This window comes from Amblyomma mixtum, chromosome 9, assembly GCF_055824585.1.
Source record: "Amblyomma mixtum isolate Tamu chromosome 9, ASM5582458v1, whole genome shotgun sequence".
NCBI lineage: Eukaryota > Metazoa > Arthropoda > Arachnida > Ixodida > Ixodidae > Amblyomma > Amblyomma mixtum.
In genome coordinates, this window is record NC_143020.1 from 66997924 (window position 1) to 67006199 (window position 8276).

At 48.2% G+C, this 8276-nt stretch overlaps 1 pseudogene; it reads left to right on the top strand.

Moving 5' to 3' along the window:
- Positions 1–1532: 1532 nt before the first annotated feature.
- Positions 1533–3635, top strand: LOC149329469 (uncharacterized; annotated as a pseudogene).
- The last annotated feature ends 4641 nt before the right edge of the window (positions 3636–8276 follow it).

Here is an 8276-nt window from a genome sequence, read left to right on the forward strand (position 1 = left end):
ATGTTTCCCTGTAGCTGTAGTCCCGACTGCGGAGAAAGCGCAGTTGGAGCTACAGTCCACATCTTCTGGGCTTCCCCGTTGACGTCCCTAAGCCAGCGCTATCGCTAAGTACTTTCGAGCAGAGGGATACTGCACTGCTCAGCTTTTAGCCGGCCGGCCAACGCAAGGACAATGAGCGAGCCACCGAGGTCATCGCGAGTGTCCTCTCATTGCCTAGCGTCAACCTCAGGTTATATTTTTAAAAGCAATAAAGATTTTCTCCTCCTCCTCTGCCTTGAAAACAAAAATCATTTCGATATAAACTTTAGAAATGAAAGGTAGTAAACTATTCCACTGACGCAGCTGTCCCTTGTATTTTTACTTGAACGACTTCAGGGTGAAATATGCGGATGCTTACAGTTGAAAACGCACTTTTTCCTAACTTCGGGGTAATTTTATTTGACGCTTTCAGTTTCGTTTGCTGCAACATTTGGTGTAGTTAATAATCATGCAGGGAAACAAAACGACAATTTTTTAATTCCGGATAGCAAGTTTATATATTTTCATAAAAATATGACAAAATGGCAGAATTTTACATCTCATTTACATTTCAGAAAATATTTATACCGCACAAAAATACTTCGCCTGAATCCCATCAAAAGCCAAAATCTGTCACTGAACTATTTATGGAGTGTTGTCGAAAAAAATTAGATTTTTGATAAGTTATTCAGCGCTGCTAAGCGTCTCAGGTTTTCGAATTCTCCCCAACTGCGCTCACATCAGGAGTAAACTATTTTCGGCAAAAATATTTAAGGCTTAGTTTACGACTTAACAGTAAGTTTGAGCGTTTTTTTTAACGAATCGGAGATGGTTCAGCGAAAAATCTAGAACGTTTGTGTTGTATAGTTCTTGTTTCCTTTTCAATGTGAACACCGCCAGGGGGCTGCAGTTGTGTGTATATATATGTGTGTGCGTCGCATTCGGTTTGCAGCGAAATATTGATTCGTGACTGGGGAGAGGGAAAAAAAATCTGTCCTCGCTTCGGAAAGCGCGGCGTCGGCCGCTTATCTGTTTTTTTTCAGCAGTGTCCGCTCCGGCGAACGCAGTTGTTGCTGCGACGCGCGTCTTTTCTTTCCTTTTTCTCTTTCCTCGTATCTCTCTACTCTCCTGTATCTGCACGTGGCAGCGGTGGGGGCTTGGCTCGAGCCAGTAGGCAGGCCCGTGCAATTTCCTTTTCATCCTTTTCTCAGTCACAACAACAACGTTTGCGGCCTTCGGGCTGCGACCATGTATCTGTTTTTTCAGCCAGCGTCCGTCCCGGCGGACGCGGTTGTTGCGACGCGCGTCTTTACTCTCTTACTCTGTGCTCTTATCTTTCAACTCTCTTGTGGTGGCTCGGCTTGAGCCAGTTGGCAGGCCCGTGCACATTCCTTTTCATTCTTCTCTCAGTCGCAACCAACCAAATGAATAAACTGGGTTTCGTTCCATGCGTTTGCTGTCATGGTTCACGGTCTTCAAGGGCGGTTCACGCCTACACTACATTGGCGACGAGGATGAACGGAAGAGCGGGCGTAACAACCTTTTCGCTTCCAGTCATGGGCTTTTCCGGACCGCACAACCGCCCCCATTTCTGCCTGTTCCAGGTCGCCCGGCTGTTCCTTGGTCACAATGGGTGCGTCTATTCGTGAACTACAAGCTGGCTTCGGGAGCGTCTGATTTTTCGGCAGAGCGTCGCAAAGCACTTCTTATCCACTGTCTGGGCGTCGAAGGCCAGCGAATATTCTTCACCCTTCCTGTGTCAGCCAAAGACGCCAAAGAAGGTGAGAGCGCTACCGCTAAGGATCTGCCAGCAGATAGTGAGGGCGCAAACACCGGACTGTTGCCAAAACAGACAGAGACGGCACTTTCGCCATATGACGATGCGGTTACAGCCTTGGGGAACCATTTTACCACCCAAACCAATATCGTCGTAGAACGTCACCGTTTTCGCAAACGCGTCCAGCAGCCAGGGGAATCTATCAACGAGTATCGTGTTGCATTACGTGAGCATGCAGCTGCTTGTTCGTTCGCCGTGCTTGAGGATGCGCTCCGTGATCAGTTCGTGACTAGCATTTCTTCGCAACATGTCCGTGAGCGTCTGTTGCTCGATGGCTCCAGTCTTTCTTTTTCGCGTGCTGTGCTTGTGGCCACTCAGCTAGAACAAATTACTCAAGACGTCCAAGCTTTTGCGTCTACAAGTGCACAGCACATTGCTACCAAGAGCAACGCCCCCTTCCACTGCTTTCGTTGCGGTTATAATCAGCACTCGGCTGCGTCGTTCCACTGCCCGGCTAAAGGGAAACGCTGTCATTGCTGCGGCGGGGTCGGTCATTTCAAGTCAGTGTGCAATAAGGATCGACGCGTTGCTTCTGTTCGGGAACTGAGCAGCGAAGAACGCAGTGACGTTGCAAACATTCTGGTAGTGGCCGCATCCACTCACCCTGGTATCCGGCCGCCGCGGTGGCTCAGCGGTTATGGTGCTCGGCTGCTGACCCGAAAGACGCGGGTTCGATCCCGGCCGCGGCGGCTGGAATTTCTTTGGAGGAGAAATTCTAGAGGCCCGTGTACTGTGCGATGTCAGTGCACGTTAAAGAACCCCAGGTGGTCGAAATTTCCGGAGCCCTCCACTACGGCGTCTCTCAAAGCCTTAGTCGCTTTGGGACGTTAAACCCCATAAACCAAACCAAACCATCACCCTGGTATCCATATTGATGTCTTAGTAGGAAACACCAGCGTAGCATTCTTAGTTTGTTTCGGGATCAGCAGTTTCCATTATGTCGTACAGCCTCTTCAACCAGCATTTCTCCAGTAAAGCACACTGTACTGCCCCGCTAGTTAAGTTATTGGACTATTCAAGACAGCCCATACCGGTGCATGGATGTTTTGTCTCTGAGGTTACGTACATGGCTCGTACAGCATTCATTTTGTTTTATGTCGTGTATCGGGGCACTTCGCTTCTCGGTATCGATGCGATTAGAGCTCTTAATCTAAGAGTTGATTTCCTTTGTTGCCTTGAGACAACTGCCACTGCAGCTGGTAGCCAAGAACGATGTTCTGTAAAAGAAACGCATCCGTGTTATGATGGGCTCCCCAGCTACTTAAGAGAAGAGTTCCATTGTCTGTTTGGACAGGGCATTGGTCTGGCTAAGACTTCTGTTCACCAGGCCAAAACGCGTCCATCCGTCCAACCCACTGCGTCTAAGCTTCAATCGTGGAACCTCAGTGAGAGTGGTGAGTGTGTCCGCATTCAGCATGGGTCGCCTTCTGACGCTCCAGGATTGCTCGGACCAGTTCTTCACACTCCGGACCCACCTCAAGACACAACAGAGGCGTTGCTTCCAACGCCGGACCCTCCGCGCCGTGTGCTGCCACCTCGCAAGAGACGACCGCCTGACCGATATGGCTACATGTAGGCCAGTGTGAACTCTAGGTGAAGAGTGCATGAATGGACTGTGTTGTGATCATTTTTTTTCAAACTGCAATGGTTTACATGTACATGTGCATTTGATATTAGTAAATCCTTTGAGATGTTGTAATACGTACTAATCCACTAATTCACTAACCTTAACATAAAGGGAGGGAATATGTTGTAAAGTTAGTTCTTGTTTCCTTTTTGAATGTGAACACCGCCAGGGGGCTGCAGTTCTGCGTATATGTGTGTGCGTCACTGAATAAACTGGGTTTCGTTCCAAGCGTTTGCTGTCATGGTTCACGGTCTTCAAGGGCGGTTCACGCCTACACTAGAGTTTGGCGTGAAATGACCTGAAAGCAAAGGCATGGTAAACGCATGGTAAAGGCATGGTAACTCGATTGGTGAAAGGCAAGCACAAAAGGAAAGCAATAGTAGCCGCTTGAAACGACATGCTGGCGTGGACCGTATACATTTCATATCAGCAGCTTTCGGGCCTTGCAAATTGCATATTAGCTACACCATTGTTAAGCTTTGTAACGAAAGCTACATTACTATCGCTGGGATGCTTTTCTCCGTGAGCCTCCGAATGACTTTGAGACGACCTTCAGATGAGTCATGGTTAGTCTTGCTATGCACGTATACCTAACCACGTGCGGTCCACTTAGTGGGCCACCTTGGCCGTTAAACGTCGACCACGACCTTTGACCTTTGACATTGACATTTCATCTTTGACAGTGACGTTTGACACTAAACTTTGATATTGAACTTTGATCTTGAGCTTTGACATTGAATTCTTACATTGGAAGTTATCGGCACAGGCAGTAAGAAAGTCACATGGTAATCACATTGTGTCACGTGATACAATTCACAGTTGTGACATAAGGTACGGGGTATATATAACCAGAGCTGTGTGCTATGGAGGAAGGAGAGCGCGCTGAGGCGCGCACGTGTAGTGAAGTACACTCCTTATAACTTTCTTTTTAACATTATGCCTAATGGCAAACACCTCGATTAAAAAAAAAGTACATCTTGGAACAATGCGGCAAGTTGCTTGAAGCTTTCGCTACGTGAAACTCGGTTCGGCAGGGTTGAACCACTGGCATTTCTGAACTTAGGTTACCTCCTTTGGATCTTTGCGTTTCACTTCACTCGTTCTGTATTCAGTTCACTGTGGAAGCGTACATAACGAGCCTGGTATGTGGCTTGCGGGGGTTGCTGAAGTCCACCATTGCACGTGACCTTGACGACTGCGGCATTCTCTCCAGAAGCATTTGGCATCAATTATAACTGATTAAAATGATGCTTATAAGCGTGAACGCAAGAAAATACTTAGCCGTAAGGAGAAACAAGAAATGAGAGTTCATCAAAAACACGAAGGCTTAGAAGTGGAGGTCGAAAAACTGATTATCTGAGCAACCTGTAGAAAAACGCAAACGGCTATGGTACAGACGACAACGTGGTAACACATCATATGCCACTATTAAGGGAGTAATTACTCCTCAGCATCCTCCCAAGCGCTGTCATATGACGACAAAGAAAAGGAAACAAGCGCAAGAAACTTCATTGATAAAGAAAAATGCCCCCTGGCCCGGGGTTCGAACCAGGGACCACCGCGTGACCGGGGCAGCCGTTTACGAAATGAGCGAAACACGACTGGTGGTCCGTCACTGCTCCGAAGCGCCTCCGCTCCGTCGCTCCACTCCGTCGCTGCTGCAGCAGACCATGTGCCAAGTGGGGCAACTCTGCGCAACAGCACCACGTTTCCAATAACCGACAGAGCGCGTTGGCTTCCTGGTGCGAAGGAAGCGTCTGCGGGTGCGACAGGCAGCAGGAGCAGAAGAATGGAGAAAGCAACCACGAGTCCGCTGATGAAGAGGATACGGCCCGGGGTATGCGGGGAAGAAAAGGCTTCGGAGGATGCTGCAGGAAGCAGATACAACGTGCGAAGAAAGGTTTTGGACAACGTGCAGAAAGGGCGCACCCTGACGGCAAAATTGTGTCGCCCCCCTTCTAAATATTTGGAAATGATTTCAGCGCAGTGTATTCTGAAATCTTCGATATCGTCTGGCTGACTCAGAAGAAGAAGGAACATAGAACAGAGGAAAAAAACCTGCCTGACTCATGCTATGAGTCGAACATCTTCAAAGCTTCGTCCTGGACTTGCTTTCTGTCACATCTTCAACACTGACAGTGTGAACGCGTTAATTTGTTCCTGTTGGTTATCCATGAAAACAGTTAGCGCAAGAAACGGGACGGCAGAAAGAGGGCACGCCACGAGCGCTCTTGGTGGGTCCTCTTTCTGTCGTCCCGTTTCTTGCGCTAACTGGTTTCACTGACAGAGTAAGAGATGATTGTAGCAGGAGCTAAAATCTCCGGCAGACCGCAGTGTTACCTGTGGCGCTTGAACGTTCTGGTCTAGAAAGTATCCAGACACCTCCATTTTTTTTTTCAGGAATGGCTGGCTAAGGACTGCACCTTTATCAGTACAAGGGCGGAACTCCCCTTTTTTCACCAACTGGGTTCGAAGCCCCTAATACCAGATGAATTTCTGAAAATAGTGTTTGTGGTGTATGGGTTTTAACGTCTCAAAGCGACTCAGGCTATGATGGACGCCGTAGTGAAGAGCTCCGGAAATTTCGACCACCTGTGGGTTTTTAATGTGCACTGACATCGCACAATACACGGGCATTTAGAATTTCGCCTCTATCGAAATTCCACCGCCTTGGCCGGGTGTGAAAATACAACCAAGGTTACACGTCAACATGTATTTATTTTTGTTAGGCAGCCGCGAACACAAAGCAGCAGAAGGAGCCCAGTTAACGCCAGTCATAGTGATAGAAGCCTCAAGGAATTAATGCGTTAAGGTCTACAACACTGAACTAATAGTACTTGCACAGAAGGAATTTTAAGAGCGAAATCTTATTTTATAAACCTTTAATAATGAAAGTGTTTCATGAGACCAATGACGTCGAGTAATGCACATACATTAGAAAGAGGTAACTTGCCTGACCGTGTATAATAAAAACATAATTACCAGGATTAAAAGCGCTAAATTCATGCACGCGTTCGTCGCTTCTTTTCTGATCGGTGATTCTCTGCCTTAGTTTGTGCTGGAGTGGCTATTGAACAAGTTCGTCCTAGTCCCTATTATGCAAAGAGAACCTCGGATGTTAAAATACCTACCTCAGGGCGGATCTGAACGCAGTGTGCAACGTCAAGATGCCATACCAGATGCAGTGTGGCACTTACGCGAATACGGCGATGCTGGCGCACATACGCCGCTCAAAAGCTTCATCATCACGATTCCATCTGTCCCGCTTTCACTGACTTCTAAGCTTTGTGCTGCCATGTTCAACCCATCAGCAATTTTGTTTTTGCAGCGAAAGCTACACTACGCTACCAAATGCGCATTTCGTGGTGCCTACCAAAGACCACTACTGCGAATGCGCCGTTACCACAACAACCATTACCATGGCAACCATGACGCCGCAGGCGCTGCGGTGCACTGCGCATGCGCAGAGTAGCGCCGCAGACCTGGGACACAAGCCGGAAGCGATGCGCTCGCTCCTCAGACGCGCACCATGGAAGAAAGAGAGCGGCCGTGCTCGTCACGGCCGCAGTACAGGCTGAGCGAAATTGAGTCTTCCGATCCAAATGTCGTCTTATGGTACTAGGCCGGCCGACAGCGTGAAACCGAGGCGAGAAAGGCTACGCGGGTAGCCGAGACGGCCCAAGATCGGCAGGAACGTCTCGCGAAGAGACGCCACCGCCAAGCAGCTGAACGACATCGATGGCGTGTCACTACAGAAATGTCATTAGATGAAATATTTTTCGCTACGTATATGCTGGCCTAGCTGAGCTGCCACTGCATATTTTTATAGTGTTATTTACGTCGGCTCACACGTTGCGGTTACGTAGTGGTTATGTTGCGGTTAAAGATACATAAAAGTGGAATGTTTGATCAGTCCATACTAACAGGCTTTCATCACGAAGTAGCAAATATCCCGTTCTCACGGAAAGCAACGCTTGTATAGGCGCGAAACTGCGTGAAAGCAAAGCACTTATGCTTCGGCCACTCTTGCATTCGTACAACTGCGGCTGGTGACGTAATAATGCGCTTCCTCTAGGAGCGCTATTTTGCCCTCAATGGTCAATTACCTTCGAAACATGAGCAGTGCAGCTCGGTCTACGCAGCCAAGAATGCAACGGATTTAGTTATTAAAATGGCCCACAGCAGACGACGGAGATAACTCCAAGACGCAAGCACGGGCTCTGAATCATTCGCCTCGCAGTCTGCTACGTCGCGAAAACCTTGTACGGATGTCTGTAACGTTACGAAAAGCAGCCTTGAGACCGCTCTGTGTTTGCGGGTGTGTTTCCTATGTAACAGGGTTCCTATAGCTGTCGCCTGAATGGGGAGTGATTGGTTTCAAGGGCCCTGGCATGCATGACGTCGATCCGTTAATCCCAGACCTCAGAATGCGGCGAAATTGCACTGCGCTCTCAGTACAAGTTTCGGTCAACTTGTACCAAGAGCGCCGATGAATCGCAGACATATTGGAGTTCGGCTTCCATTGAATACAGGCCCCGGTGGCTATGACCAAGCAAAGAATTGACCGAGCCGGTCAACTCAGACCTCAGTAGCGTATTTTTCTCTTTTAATCAACAAACACTAATTACCAAGGCGAAGTTTCAACGTCACAGCGTGAGAATTATTAGCGTACAACGAAATCGCATGCTCTGCCAGCTTTAAAGATAGATTGTGTACATCACTCGCGCAGACGCTGTAAAATATTCGGCAAAAGCTTGCAGAATGGCTGCGATTATCGCCATGATGCCTGTTGAT